Below are 15,605 nucleotides of genomic sequence, written 5' to 3'. Positions count from 1 at the left end.
AAACTGGAAAGGAGTCTGGTCGAGCCATCAGCCGGTTCGTGTTAACATCCAGCCATCTCTGCTGAACACGCCAGGGATTTTCTTTGCTGTTCCTCGGGCATTAATTTGGGTCTTGGAGATCCACTGCTAGGGATGCAGTAGCGTATAATTTTGTTTAAAATTGTTTCAAGTTCCTTAATTTTTAGTTCTTTCTTTTGACTGTTGTGTGGTTCCGGTTTTGTACTGTGATAATTATATTTTATATGGAAGAAAACACTGTATGCAGATGAAAAATAGATTTTAACAGAAACTTTCATTTTCTCATTACAAGTGCTGTCTATGTCAGGTCTTTATTTGATGAAGCATGTGCTTACTTTGGTTTTGGGACTTTCTGTACAGTGTATTGTATTTTATTTTTGGTTTTAGCATTGGCACTTACTCTGTTGCAAAGGCCTGGTTTGAAGTGACTGCAGCATAGTACTCGGCGCTTTCCTTTTTGTCAAACAATATTTTTTCAACGAAATCACAAGAAGGGTCAGTGGCCTTGCTTGTATCGGAAGCAGCTCTCTTCATTACCGTTCGGATAAGGGAAAAGACCGACGTGAACAATCTGCAACTAATTTCGAGTGCCAATTGAGCCTTTTTAACTTGGAAGAAGATGCAGTAAGTGAGCCTTACAGGCTTTCGCTTGACCTTTACTACCCTTTATTAAGAAAGTCACGCTGAATCAGCTGCGATACACAGTTCGAGATAGGAAATCGATGGGCCGTAGGATCTGAGCGCTTCCCAGCTCTTCGGAAACCTTTGCGGTGTCTTCCAGCAGCGCGGGGCTTAAAGGCAGGCTGCTTTCAAGCCGTTACTTACAGAGGGCTGACTTCAGAGTGTAAAAGAGCCTAAGCCTCAGGTTTTTAAACCAAAATGTTTTGCTGTTCAGACAGGCTGTGCGTATTGGTGAGAATGGTCTAAAATAGTTAACTCCAAATGAAGCAATCATTTCACAAAAGTCCGAAGTAATAAATGTTGCACAGTAATAAACACATATCTGAGGAGATAATAATCAGCTTAATTTAATTTCCCTACTATCAGATTCGTAATACTTTATTATAATCAATTTCTGTCAAAAAGAGCTGTCAGGGATAGGAAAACATTTCAAAACTCCATTTAAAGATATTCAATATTCTTTTTTGTGCTTTTTACTGTTCGCTTTTCAGAACTGTCCTTTCTTTTTTTCAAAGATGACTCCAAAAAGCTTTAACGTAGCTTTGTAGTTTTTATAGGAGAGGTTTCGCTTGGTGCTTAGAAAAGTCAGGACTTTATTTTTTGTCTCTCGCTGGGAAAGGGGCTAACGCCAGAGCCATTCAGCGCTCTTACCGGTGATTTTTCAGTTCCAGGTGCCCGCGCGGAGCCCCAGCGTGGGACCTGAAACTTGCCGGCATGGCAGGCAGCCCCGCTCCGAGTGTTGTAAATTAGTTCCAGTCTCCGCGAGACTGCTGTAACTAATCGATATGACCTGGAAGTGGATAAAGTCCATAACAGTAAGATCGACTTTTCCTCCAGTAATTTGACAAACAGAATCTTTTTTTTTTAAAGTCCTGCGTAGATGCCATCCCCCATTTGTTCACTGGTGATGGACGTTGTTTCCGCATGGAAGTGATAATGATTTTCCAGATTTCTGCTGATTTGTATAGCAGGTGCCTTAATTTATTAATGCCAGAAGAAGGGAAGGATTCAATAGCAACAACAAAAAAAGGATTCCTGGCAGTGACCGTATATCAAAGCCTTTGCTGCTCCAGTTACGTTGCTGCAAGCATTTCGCTGCTTAAAAGCTTGATATCTCTGTGCAAAGTGTGTGGTTGTAGCAATTTCTTCTGCAGAGATATGTCTATTTGTAAAGATAGGATTATTAACGTACATTACCTAGTGGTAATTATTACATTTAACTATGTCATTGCTTTTTTAAACAAATATTTAAATATGTATTATTATAATATATTTTTTAATTACACATTATTGGACAGGCTAATACTGGAAGGTTTATTGTGATGCTTGGGAAATCTGGATGCTTTCTCAGGACACTATTTGCAGAACAGCACAAGTATTCTGCCTCCTGCTCTACAAAAAGCCACGTAGGAAGGCTGCCGGGCTGTGGCTGGAGCTCACTGATCATCTTTAGCTCGTGGAAATTGGGAAACCTCAGCGTTTGTATGGGGTTGGACTCGCAGGGCACAAGCTGATGGAACGGGACCCGTGTAATGGAAGCTATTAGGTGCTCAGCATTTCAGTGCCCCATTCATTTAAAAATGAATAACTTTAGGACGTCACTGCAGGAAAGCACACGCAGGTTTTTGCACACAGGTTTCTGCATTTGGGGAATCTCTCGGCGTGCCCGCAGCCCCCCCGGCAGCGCCGGCCGCCCCTTCACCAGGGCTGGTGGGACGTGAACCCTGCTCTCCAGGGGTGAAAGGTTAGGGGACGTGTGTCTTGTTTACCTGCGCTTTTCAGATAGTGTTTTCCTCTAATCTGTTAAGCAGACGCACCATTTTGTCCCATGGCGTACAACGGGATCACTAATGATGCGCTTAATTACTACCAAACCCCAAATGAGTGACCGATGCCAACGGACAAGTGTCAAAACAGTTTGTCAGCCCGGAGGAATTCGGCGAGGCTTCTCTCCCCCCTCTCCCCCGTCTTTAATAGAAACATCTTTAGACAAGCGCTCTAATGTCTGCCTGATTTACAAACAGCTTCAGCAGTGGGATTAAATCCGGTCGGGTGGCTTTCGTAGGAACCTCGACTAATGACGAAGGGAGAAAACAGGTATTTAAAAGTAGGAATGAAAAAGAGAATGAATTTGATTCTTGTGGAGGTTATTTAAAAAAACAACACAACCCCCCCCCCCCAAAACTACAGATGCACAGATTTAATCCAACCATTTTATCCACTGCTGACTTTCAGCACTTTTGAGGCTTTTTTCTTTGCTGGAACTATGACGTTTAGACATTTGCATGTCGTTGCATACTGAAGAAGGCATTTGGACTTAATTTTTGGCACTGCTGCCAAGCTGTTGTGTACTTTAATCAGCCAAGGTATGGCTCGGTCACATGCTGCGCCTGGGCTGCTCTGCAGACACAATAGGATGGAGAAGATACAGCAACACAGCTGCTAAGCATATTTAGCGTCGAATAGTTAGTCACACTTCTGGGTTTTAATTGAATTACCTTTGACAGTGAACAGCAAACCTGGTGGGTGATCTACTAAATTAAACTGATGAATGGGCTCCCTAAAATCAATTAGCATAGAGGGCTGCGAGCATGAACACATCCTGCTGCTCTGCAGGGACCCGCTCGGGGTTAGAATGACAGCAGCAAATGTGAGACAAAGTGAAAGCATGCATCTCCTCCCGCTGCTGACCTCTGCTACCGACATGAAAGCAAAACAGGGGGCTAACAGGAGCTGAAAGAATCTGCCAGTAAATCATTTAAGCTCTGCTTTGCAGAGCTGATACAGGATGCTTCCAAACCGTTTGATTAATGCCGGGCAGTATATTAAAAGCAAGACGTGGTGGAGCAGGGAGGGTGCTGCGAAGCACCAGCCCCGGTGCACCGAGCCGCAAGAAAGAGCAGCTGGCTGCCCCATGTGCTTCTGGTGCTCAAGGCAGTGGGTAGCCAGGAGGAATTGGCTACCTTCCTTTATTTTGCCGGAGTGAGAGGGTCCTGGCGGTAGGCACGGAGCAGCGTTTGCTCTCTTGGCTGGCTGGAGTTGCCGCCTCGTGGCACAGCCGGGCTGGAGGCTGCTCTGACCTCTGCCTCTGCGCAACCTGACTCCGCGCACCGCTCAGCCCGAGCATGTAATGAGCTACAGATGCTGCAGATAGGATAATTAAATACACCAAAATATTCGAGGGGCTCTCGGGTTGTGACAAAGCGACAGAGGCAGCGAACTTGCTGGGGGATGCTGTCCTCCGTTCTGGGGGGAAGGCGATGGAGCCAGCAGCTGCCTGGCCCTGGTGGCCAGGCGAGCTCTGCCGTGGCACAGAGCCTGTGCAAATACTCGATTTATTCGGTTTGAGTGTTGTCTTAAGTGAAGAAGACTCACTTTGGACTGTAAGCTGGTGAATCCCCCTTCCCTGCAGGTTCCCGCCCCACATCCCCCTCCCCATGGGTACCACCTCATGGGGTGTCCTCAGGGCCGTGGAGGGCGCAGCAGGGCTTTGCTCCTCACCGTTGTGAGAGGCGAGCACGGCAACGCCTCGTCCAAATTTTTTTTTTCTAGGCAAAATGTTATAAAATAGTGCTTCCTAAGGAAAATTTCTCAGGGAAGCCCCTCTCGGGAGCTCTGAGGGGAGCACGACGTGGCGAACACCAGGCAGTGCTGCCCCTTCCCTCCAGGCTGGCATCGCCTCGCAGCACCGGCACGCTGCTCCAGGACAGGGCGAAGCCGCGAGGTGTCACTTCGTGCTTCCCATGGACGTGCCACCAGGAGGACGCAGTCATGGCTGGAAGCCATCCCCGACAGCCCCGGGTCTGGGTTTCAAGCTGGCTGCGGTGGTGTGGGAAGAGCTGGAGGAACCTCACTCAGGAGGCGAGAGGAGCCGGGACGAGCAGCCTTCCCCTTCAAACGCAGCAGCCCGGGGCCCGTCCGAGTATTTGGCTTAAAAGGGATAAATGGGAGCACGGAGCTGAGCAGCAGGATCAGCCCCTCAATAGGATTTCATGCGTTTTCAAGTGATATCTGTCTTGATTCGAAAAACAAAAAACAACGAAAAGACAACAACCGAAAACCTTCGCAGTGCACAAAGTGAGAAATGTGGCTTTAATTTGGGCAACTAATCGCTTCCAGCTGAACCAGCCATTAAAAACAGTTGAAGAATTACAATGTAAATAGATTAATGCAGACAAAGCAACATGTGCACTATTCCATGTCTTCTTGTTACCTACAAAATACTTCAGCAGTGACACACTGTTAGTCTAAGCCACTTGTTAGGTTCTGTGCTAATCAGCTAAAATTAAATAAACATGACTGATAAAAACGAATGTTGTGTTTGAAAATTGATGCACCAACAGAATTTACTCCAGGAGATAATTACAGATGATTAAGTAACAAAGAAATAATTCCCCCAGCAAAGGGGAGAACCCCGCGGTGCAGCCAAGGGCCACGTCCGCGTGCGCCTTTCCTTTTTTCCGAGGGATGACCCCGCGCAGGAAGCCCTGCGGGCAGGCAGTGGGACGTGGGACATCAATTTCCAAAGCAAAGCCACAGCCGAACCCTTTGGATGCTCTTCGCTGGATTCTTGACCGTCACTTGTTTTGCTTATTGCTGCCTCATTGACGTGCTGGAGCTTTGTAGACCTTGGTGTTCACCCGCGTACGGCTTGCTTGCAACCTGTTCATTAAATTTCGTCCCTTTAAATCCTTGGTGTTGCATGGAAGTGAGCGCAGGTGAATCACACAGGTGAGAAATACGGTATGTTTCTAAATAACAGCATTAATTTCAAAAACAAAGCCAATTTCCTTTGTCTTCAGAAGGAGAGCAGATTAAGGTTGGTCTTCCAAAAGGGAAAATATTCTTCGGGCATTTTTTTTAAGCATTCATTCTTAAAGCAATTTATTTTTAACACAATAATATTGACTGGATATTTAAGAAAGGGCATATTTTCCAAATTAAGGAATAAATGCTTTTTTTCTTTTCTTTTCTTCTTTTTCCTCCCCACAAGGCGCCTTGGCAGTAGCTCGGTGGTGACAGAGACATCCAAACGGTTGTCAGGCTGACGGAAATAAATAAATGAAAGTCGTCATTTGCAAAGCACGGGCCCTTAATTAATTGAACGAAAAGGCCCTCGTTAGTCACAAGTGAACTTTATCATCGCCTCCCAGACGAGCAGCTCGTCCCGGGAACCGTAACAAGACACCCACCCAGGCTCGGGTTTGTAGGGGCGGCGCGATGTGACCGAATTGATGGCAGCTGCACGCTTTGCTCTCCCCCTGTCCCTCACGAGGGGGCAAGGGGTCAGCTCCTCTCCCAGCGGCGAGGGTGGGATGCTTACGTTCGCCTCTGCGTGCAACATCTCTGATCTGCACATGTTTGGGTTGGGCCCAGCCCAGCGGGGACACCGAGGAGCTCTGGTCACTCGGAGCAACCTCGATGTCTTCTCAAAGGCTTGGCTCCAACCACGTGCTAACAATTCTGCTCAGGCTGCACATAAAAATTAACGTTATTTGCTGCTGTAGCGCCCTAACACATGTGTGAAGAAGATAAAAACCCTATTATCATTTTTTTTTTGGGTGTATTTTAGCTATTGACCCCACTGAGGAGCCCCTCGAGATGCCCCCAGGCACATGTCCAGGAGAGGTGCTGGGGACCCGAGCCCCTGGCAGGCGAGGGAGAAGTGAGCTGGGCACGTGCTGAGCACGTCAGTATTTGCAGGCATGGTGCAGCCGAACACGTGCTGGGTCCGGGGGCAGGGAGCGGTTCCAGCTGCCGTGAGAGCCGCAGACACCAAGTCGGGATTTTCACACATTTCACTGTGTTAAGTGTGATGTTTTGTCACAGCTCCCTGCTGCATTAAATCGACTCCTTCGCAGAGCTTAACGCAGATATTTCTGTGTCACTTCTCTGCTGTATTTCCTCTAGCACCTTCATATCCTTTAGTGCAGCTCCAAAACTCACGTCCACGTTGAGCTCAGCCCCCGTGAAATGAAAATCGCTTGGGGTGCAGAGGGGGAAGTGGAATATTGTTCTTCACCCTGAATGGAAATGCTAGAAGCTGACTTCTGAGCTATACTTCGGGTTACGGAGATATAAATGAGATTGAAACTGGCCTGCTATTCGGGGAGCAGCCCGGAAAGCTGCAGGACCCGTCCGTGCCGGTGCCGAGGAACTCCCCGGCCATCCCGGATCCCTCCCTGCCCCTGTAGGGCTGCGGGCAGGGAGCGGGGCCGGGAGGTGGGAGCAGCACGAGGGGCTCTCCCCTGATTGACGTGCGGGGTCAGGATGTGGAAAGCATTTGTCGGACCCTGTCAGATCCCAGGGAGCTGCTGACAGCTCGCGCCGCCGCTCGCTTCCTTCCCTCGCCGGCGAGATTTACGCCGCGATCGGCGGGCGCTAATTAAGCTCTGCTTTGCAGGGACAACCAAGCCCCCCCCACACACACCCACAACGCGCACATTTAACTCTGGCCTTTTATTCTGCAGGGGCTGGACAGTCGGACTTCTTTGGGGGAGCACCGCTCTGCAGTGCTTTGAAATATTAAAGCAAATCCGACGTGACGTGCTGCGAGCGTGCGCTCCTCGAGCCAGCGTCGTGTAGCAGCGCACAGCGCTCTTCTGCGGACCATTAGCAATTAGCAATCAGCCCGGGACGCCGCAGATCGCCCACGACAGGCGATATTAGGGGACATCCGATGCGAGGTGGGTCTCGTGCAGCTCCCGGGCTGGCCGAGGCAGAGCCGTGGGGAGAGGTTTTCGTGGTTTCTTGTCCAAGTGCAATTCAGAGCGTGCCAAAAACCCGTCAGCCGTGCCTGCGGACAGCGGGATGCCTGTGTGCTGCGGTGGGAAGGACGGGAGAGCTGCCCAAAACAGTGGGTTCACGGCTAATTTGGGCTGCTCCCTTTTCACTTGATCGCGGCCGAGCTTAAAAACCATTTGGGGAGGTGGTGGTGGTGCCTGGTAGGTTGGGGAGGGGGGGTGCTGCTGCTGCTGCTGCTGCTCCGGTTCATCTGGAGGCACCCGAGCTGCAAACCCGTCCCATGGCACGGGGATATTTTGTCCTGGCGTGTGCTTTGGGCCCGTGCAACAGCACCCATGGGTGCACTGGCAGCGGTGTTAGCCAAATGCTGCAGTCCCAAAAGCTATGGTGCAATGCAGAGTGTGGCAGGAGGCGTTTCCCATGGCAGGATCAGGCCTTTCCCTTTGCCAAGAGCTTGGGGCCGGGCACGGTGGGCAGCCAAAAGCAGGCTCAGGTCCGCCCTGGCTGCCTCTTGCCCTCACCTCGATGCTGGGACTGCTGCTTGTCTTGCAGAATGCCTCCAAATCTGCAGATGCCTCAAACTCTGCAGCTCTAAATCAGAGAAGCGTTCACCTCTGTGTTTCTGTGCCAGGGAAGGTAAAGATCCTCTATGAAAAATCAATACGGAAAGCTAGAACTGATATACTCCAAGCCTGTATTTCAAAGTTACTCCTGCTTTAACAAAGAATTTGATTTTATCTTTCATTTGCTAGCGCTGTGGATAGCTGTATTTTAACAAAATCGGTGCAAAAGAGCCTCTTAATAACAAAACTGCTGCTGTTATCTCAGTGGACAGCGGCGTTAATGCGCAGCGTGCCGGGGGAGAGGGAGTCGGGCACAGAGCTGCCGACAGAAGTGCTGGGGGCAGGCAGGACTTACAGACATCATTCCTCACGCTTCCCATGTCCCGGCACCACTAGACCACGCCACAGGGATGCGGGAAATTCATTCCCGGATTGTGGCTCCCAGCTCCTTCCTTTCCCTGTGGCTTCAGCCCGCAGCAGCTCCGCATCCCAAAGGGGACAGGGCTGGCGTCTGCCTGCTGCGGGGGGGGGACAGTGCCAGGCAGACGGGGGGCAGGTGCACACCCTGGGAGAATTACCAGCCTTAAATAATGTGTTATGTATCGATTGGTGCAAACAAGGAAAAAGTGTGTTGGGCTGAGATGATTGAACGCGATGGGGTCCTTTTTTTTTTTTTTTTGAAAGCGGTGAAAAATACCAAAGGCATGACCAACGAATTAATATGCAGCTTATAAACACGCTGCGGGGAAAAGCCAAGGGGAAGCAAACAAAAACCGAAATAGATTTATCTAAAAATGTTCCACGAGGCCAAGGAATCTGCTGATGTAAACACAGTAATTGAAACTGGCCACATGAAACAAAGCCTCGCTTTCAGTGGCACCTGGGAATGGTGAGATGGAAGTAATTCCTCTTTAATGAAGATATTGTTATGTGTTTGAGGCTTTCGACAGAGCAGCAATCTCCGCTGCCTGGGAAAAGCGTGGATTAAGTTACAGCGCGGTCCTGCTGGAGGAGGAACTCGCTGCTTTAAGCAAAACCTTAGCCTGCATTATCTGTTTAATGTGTTGCACGCCATTTGTGGCATAAACATTTCCAGTTCATTTTAATTTCATATCATAGGAGAATAATAAAGACAGCGGAGTTATTGGTCACAGCTGCGTGAATGTGGCAAATGTAACTTGAAGAATTGTTCTGTCAAAGAGACAGAGCCAGATATTATTGTTTTTTTCCCTTACAGTCTTGCCAGCAGTTAAATGTGGGATTTTATTAAAAATATTTATGTAATTAAAATCTATATTCTTGAAAGTCTTTATAGCAACTGGAGTTAAACCAAAATAACACATTTACATTCAGATGTTGTCGGCTTGTAACAATATGACTCTGGTTTCGGTTTAGAAAGCAAAAAAAAGAACTTTTTAGCTGGAGTCTGAAGGTTAATATATAGGTAGCTTTGAAACGTGCAGAAATGCGAGCAGCTTGGAAGGATGACTTTTCTAGGAAATGCTGAGTTTGCTTACAGAAACCTGTGTCACTTGTGGTCCGGGGCACGGTGCGTTCTGAGACTGAGAAATGAGTTTTATTCAGTGCCCATGGAGCTTAAAATCAAACGACCAAGATCTCATCCGCTGTCTGTCAGCACGATGCATCGCCCCTTGGGCAGCCTGGCCCTTTCCTTCCCTTCCCTACCTCCAATTTTTTCTTTTACCTCCTCTAATTTTGGGGAAGGCGGCAGCCGGACCCTCCCCGCCATCACCACTCCAGCAATGAAGCCGAAACAGGGAATTTTGTGCCGTTTCCAAAAGTGAAGGAAATTCCCCTGGCAAAAAAGCAGACTCAACAGCAACCCAGAGCCACGTTCTTCTTTTTCTTTTCTCTTCTTCTTCTTCTTCTTTTTTTTTTTTTTATTGAAGCTTTGTCCAGTAATAAACAACTGTTTCAATCTGCTGCCCTGATCAAAAGAAATGTTTTAATCAGTCCCAGGCAAAATATCATGCTATTATGCTATCACTGGAGCAAATCATCAAAAATACAAAACAAAAATATCAGTTTAATACGCTCCAGATCAGGAATGTCTTGAAGAAACTCGCCTTCCTCGCAGGTGTGTCCTATTTTAAGAAAAAAGACAGCAGAATTAGAGCGTGCGGGCCGGCTTTGGGGCGAGCGTGGCTGTCAAAGCAGAAACTGCGAGATCAAAACTGACCAAGCACAATTACTGGAAATAAAGCGCTCAGAGTGCTTCCCCCTGTCCCGTGTATGTTTTGATTATTTTTTTAAGCTGACAAATTGTCTTAAAATCACCCATCCATGTTTTCACCTGCTGCACAGCAAATCCTCCTCGTGGCGAGGCCTCTAATTTTCTTTCCTGCCATTAGACAACGAATTGCTATTCCTGGGCTTGTTCAGCCTGTCAAGGGGAAAACGTTTCCGTGCTCTTTGGCGTTTAATCCTCCTGCCGATGCGCTACCAGGGGGTTCCCGATGCCAGCGGGAGGGAGGGGAAGGCTGCGGGCGAGCACCGGCTCCATGCTGCCGGTATTGGGGTCGGTTTCGCCCCAAAAGGGGCAAACCCATCCCCGTTTGTGGGAGCCACCCCTGCCACCGAGCTCGAGCAGAGCTGCAGCTCGTTTTCCTTTACGGGCTGTTCTGCGTCCAGGAGACCTACCCGGTGAAATTCCTCCTTTTTATGGCCCATGACTCCAGCTGCACGGGCGATACTCGAAAACAATTTAGAAGTACGTTGTATTTCTACCACGGGGGGAGCGCTGGCTTGGAGCAGCCTTTCGCATGTGTCTCCACGGCCAGGGAGCTGGCAAGGCCCGTCTTTGGGATCGGCAGCTAACGGGAAGGCTTTCGGGTGCTTGCATCGTGCTGAAGGGCTCCTGACTCCTCTCGGCTCTTCCCCACACGGGGAGGCGCAGCCCTCCAGCGCCACACAACAGGGCTCGACCCAAAACCAGTTTAGAAAGCTGGAATATCAGCCAGGGGAGGAGAAACCGCCGAGGCGACGGAGCTGTAGCCAAACCAACCCTTCCCCAGCCTCTTTCTGAAATACCTCGTGGCGACGCCTTCTCCTCCGCAGTTCTGCCGCAGAAAACGCCCAAGCCAAGCCAACACGAGGAGCGTCGGCACTTCAGAGCGTGAAGGCCCTGGAGATGTTGGGTTTCGGGTTGAGATGAAGTCTCGGGGCTCCTCTTCGCTTTGCTTTGTTCTAATCTGGAAAATCTTCAGCAAATAGAGCTCTGTTTCTCCTAACAGCCCGTCGCTCACCTAAATACTGGTAGTGCTGAGCACTGAAGCAGAGGGGGCTGATGTTATCCGTCCGAATAGCCCCGATAGAGACATTAGCCTGTTTTTATGAAAGCCAAAGGCCAAATTCATATTTATCTGAGCTGCAGCAAAACCTGGCTTATATCCTGGACATTACAACATACTGTTTCAATCTATGTTTTTATTAGCGATATTGATAACGCTGGAAGAAATACGATACAGGAAATGGCTTATCAACTTCAATTAATTTTACGGTTAAGACTTTTAATGAAGATAAAGGAAGAATTTGGTAAAGCTCTGAATCTAAAAGTGTTGTCAGTGCACAGAGGAGAGGGATGCTGAGAGCAATGCTAAGCGGTACCTGCACGTCCTGGAGCAGGCAGCTGAATATTCATGACAGTTTTTACCTGGTGGAATAAAATTGGTTGGTTGTCAATACTTATAAGACCATTAGTTATCCACTTCAAGAGTGCGAAGGTTTTACTAGGGGTGTACGCAATGGTTTACTGAAAGACTGTGGAAATCAAGGTGTTTGTGTGAGCCTGAATAAAATCTGAGTGGTGTGCAGGGGCATTTGTGCCTGTGGTTCGTGCCTGTGCCTGTAAAGCCCTGGGGAAATGCTCACAGGGGAGCATTTTTTCATTCCCTCACAAGGTAATTTTTTTATTTGTATTTATGAATGATTTATACTTTTTTTTTTTTTTTTTTAGAGCCTGCATGGAGGGTTTGTGGTGCCGGTGGCGGATAAATCAGCCCAGCCACCTGGATTGCTCCCTTTTGTCCTGCTATCAAAAACACCCACAAAACACAATCCCACCCTCAAATTTAGCAAACTGCCATAAATCCGCGGGGCCTTTTCTGCAGCGCATTTAACATCTGTCAAGGGCAGGGCCTCCAAGGCATTTAAAGTAACGTATGATGGAAGATGATGGTTCCAGCTGCTGAGCGTTTGGGGCGAGGTGGGTACGGCCAGGGCAGCATCCAGCCACCCTAACAGGTATCGTGGTCCCTCCCTCAGCAACACTTCTGACGTTTGATGTCACGTCCCTTCGACGGTATTTCAAACCTTCCTGGTGAGCGCAAAACCGGCAAGCACGTCTTTCTAAACCTAAATCAAAAAGTGAATTTCTGCCGGCTTTAGGTCACAGGTCCGTGGTGAAGGGGTAGGGCAGCGAGCGTCCCCAGAGCATCGGCTGAGCACCAGCATGGGCAGCCGCAAGCAAACCCCACCGCTCCGTTGCTCTTTCCTCCCCTTTGGAGCCGAGGCCCCCGTTTTGTTCGCAGCCTGACTGGAAGCAGATGGAGCTGTCGGGGATCGCTCAGGCAGGTGAGCCGAACTGGGCTGATTAGCTGCTAAGTGCTCCCAGCTGCCCGCCGCGCACGGAGGAAATTGTTGGAGCTGGGACCCTGCTCCGAGAGGAGATCTGGAGCCAACGCCAAGAAGGAAAAAGTGGATTTCACCGAAAAGGTGCTCTCTCAAAATCTGAAGGAGCGAAGCTTTTACGATAACAGAAAATGTCTGAAAACCTCTTTAGTGCATCCAATATATCTTCAGACTTCAGAGAGGCAGAAACCATCCCCAACCCCTGCCCCTGTCTCTGGCTTTGTTCAGGAACTGCCTCCTCAGGCAGCAAATATTACTTTTACCTGGGGTTTTCCCTTAATGTCGGTGTTTTCCTCTCCAGAAAGGTCTTGAATTTTACTTTCTGGTTTGTGTCATTTGATTTATAAGCTCAAAGGGTCCCTCGCGAAACCTGGAATACTTCTTCTGCTTAATTGCCACAATAAACTCAAAGCTCGGTGCTTTCGGAGAAGCAATCTGCTTCGTGCGGAAGGAAACCGTTTGATGTAAGGAAGCAGACGGTAGGTTCTTCTCATGAATGTCACCGGAGGGACACAGAGGAGAAGTGGATTTATAAATAACCATAAAATTCAGAAACTACACAAGCTCAGAGAAAGCGAAGCTCTAGTAAGCGTGAGCGGCTTGCGGCGTAATGCCCAACATCTGCGAGCGCCCTTGCAGCCAGGATCGTTCCCAGCAGCTCCGAGGGCTGCATCCAGGCTGCCCAGCACTGCTGGACCTCCTCCGGGGCCAGGAGGCTGCGAGTTGCACGGACCCAGCCACGTACGGGACAGGGTGCCTGGGGCCTGTGCCCTAAATCACAAATTGTGGGGTGGCAAAAGTTGACTAACATGTTACAGTCTTGTGTACGGATTGCAAGGGAGGTGTTTTTCCTCGTCTGCTGCAAAAGGACTTCACACAAACTAGCTGCCGGGCTGGTGATTTCAAAATGACGTGGTCGGACGCAGCGCCTCCCGTTCAGCTTTGTTATCCCCGTTTTACGGAGTCACTGCGCGTTTTGTGCGTTCAGTGCACACAGATCTAAGAAGAAAGGACGCATAAATACTGCAGAGTCATCTGTTTCCTATAGTGTGTGTTTACATATTAATGTGCAATACAAATTTGTAAACATGAACATTTGAAACTTTCGTAGGAACCGATACTGGCCTTTTCCCTTTCTGTAACTTTATTGGAACAACATGTCCAATGTGGCCTGAGCCACACATGTAAATAGTTTTAATACTGGATACATTTCAAATGTTCCGTGTGCTTATTTGTTCTGGTCTACATTGCTAGCCAATCCTCGTTTGTTTTGCATAATTGTGATACAAATTATCATCTAATTACAGAGCAAACCTCAAAAGATCAAATGTAAACTAAGGCACTTCTATCAGTGCAGCTCCATCCAGTGCTCCCTCTGCACGTTTGGCCAACTTTAAACTTCTCCGGTGAGTCCATGAGACTTTGGTGAGGCTGGACAGTAAACCGCCCGTTGATTAAAAACATTTATTGTTGGTTTTTTTGTCTCCGTGTTTTTTAAATCAGCCTCTTGTTGTTTGAACACCAAGCCCATCCCACGTCCCAGCGCAGAGGACAAACGCGGCGCCTCTAGCGCTGCCGGTTTCATTTGCCGAGTGCTGTAAATGTGATCAGCTATTTGTGAGTAACTTCAGGCTTCTCTTGGGAAAGGTCAGGCGGCTAATAGCTGAGGTTGTTGAGCAAGTTCAGTCTTTCCGAAAAAAACTTTGCTTCTTTTCTCCCCGTTCCCATTAAAAGCATAGCACAGTAATACTGGGTTTATGTTCTTATTCACCCCCTACGTCCAGACAACCGAGAACTTTTGCAATTGTCACAGTTCTCCAAATCATATTAGAGGGAGGAAGCACAAAGCAGCACGTAACGCATGTGCATTTACAGGCACGTGGCCTCACCTGAAATGCTGACCTCGATTTCCCCGCTTTCACATTTAATAAATAGCGATTTATTATACCGATGGTGATGGCAACACGCCCAACTTCCCCGCTAGAAAGTTCCCCACTAGAAAATGCCATGCAGGCTACTTTGGGCAAGGTTTGTCTCACATAAGCAGAACCGTTAAGGCATGGTATGAACAAATCCAGCAAATGAATTTCCACTGTGAGCATCGCCACCGCCTCCCGAAGCCTCCCCAGGTCCCCGGGCTCCTGCAGGACCTGCCCCGAGCGGCGCCGCCGTGGGTTCCACCGAGTGGGAATTTGCTCAGCTGCAGTAGATGGGATTTATCTGATCTGAATTCAAACAGCTATTGTTATAAGTTTGTCTGTCCCGAAAATAGCTATCCATCATCGGTCGAGTCTTCGGCTAGACAAACACTGGTTTGTTGGATGAGCAGCTCGTGGCCAGCAGCTCTGGAATATTTTACGCAACTGCAGCTATTTGGAAAATTGGACATTGCCCCCCGGCATCCACCCGCAACTCCGTGACTGATCGGGAAGAGCCTCGCAGAAAGCACGACCGCGAGCAGAGCACCCAGCCCCGGGGATCACCCCGCATTTCGCAGGACCCGTCCCAGCCTCCGCTGTGGGCTCGTCCACCGGTGGTGAGCGATGGCTTGGAAATAAGGACTCCCAGAGGAAAAAAACGTTTCATTTTTTTTAATAAAAACAGTGAGATAAACTGCTAAGGAACAGCACGGGAAAGCAGGTTTGCACAGGCTGTTTAGCAGGGCTGGCGTGGCTTACCGCTGCATACTGCTATCACCCGGGGCTCTGGCTGCTCTAAGGACGTCGGGGAAAGCAGTGCTGGCAGATTTTTAGCAAAGTCTCGTGAAAGTAAAAGTGTGAATTTTTTTTTTTTTATTTGAACCACTTGTTCTGTTCTTAATTTGATGTCTGCCGTGGATGAAAATAAAACCAGGACTCTGATACCGGTTTTGATTCTTAAACCTACATTTAATCCCTATATATTGCTGTGTTATGTTTGTAAATACAGGATTCTTTTATCTTAATCCCA

At 48.6% G+C, this 15,605-nt stretch overlaps 1 long non-coding RNA gene across 2 annotated transcripts; it reads left to right on the top strand.

Annotated features, from left to right (window-relative positions):
• The first annotated feature begins 1,925 nt into the window (after positions 1-1,925).
• LOC308176954 lies at positions 1,926-15,505 on the top strand. 2 transcript variants are annotated; one of them, XR_013938747.1, is made up of 3 exons: positions 1,926-4,082; positions 4,252-7,555; positions 11,983-15,505. It is a non-coding gene; the product is annotated as an uncharacterized lncRNA (long non-coding RNA). The 2 variants fall into 2 exon arrangements; XR_013938748.1 differs by having other exon boundaries at positions 1,926-7,555.
• The last annotated feature ends 100 nt before the right edge of the window (positions 15,506-15,605 follow it).

This window comes from Anser brachyrhynchus (assembly GCF_964034855.1).
Source record: "Anser brachyrhynchus genome assembly, chromosome: 13".
Classification (NCBI taxonomy): Eukaryota; Metazoa; Chordata; class Aves; order Anseriformes; family Anatidae; genus Anser; species Anser brachyrhynchus.
Note: the sequence above shows the minus strand (reverse complement) of the source record. Positions and strands in the feature narration are given on the sequence as shown.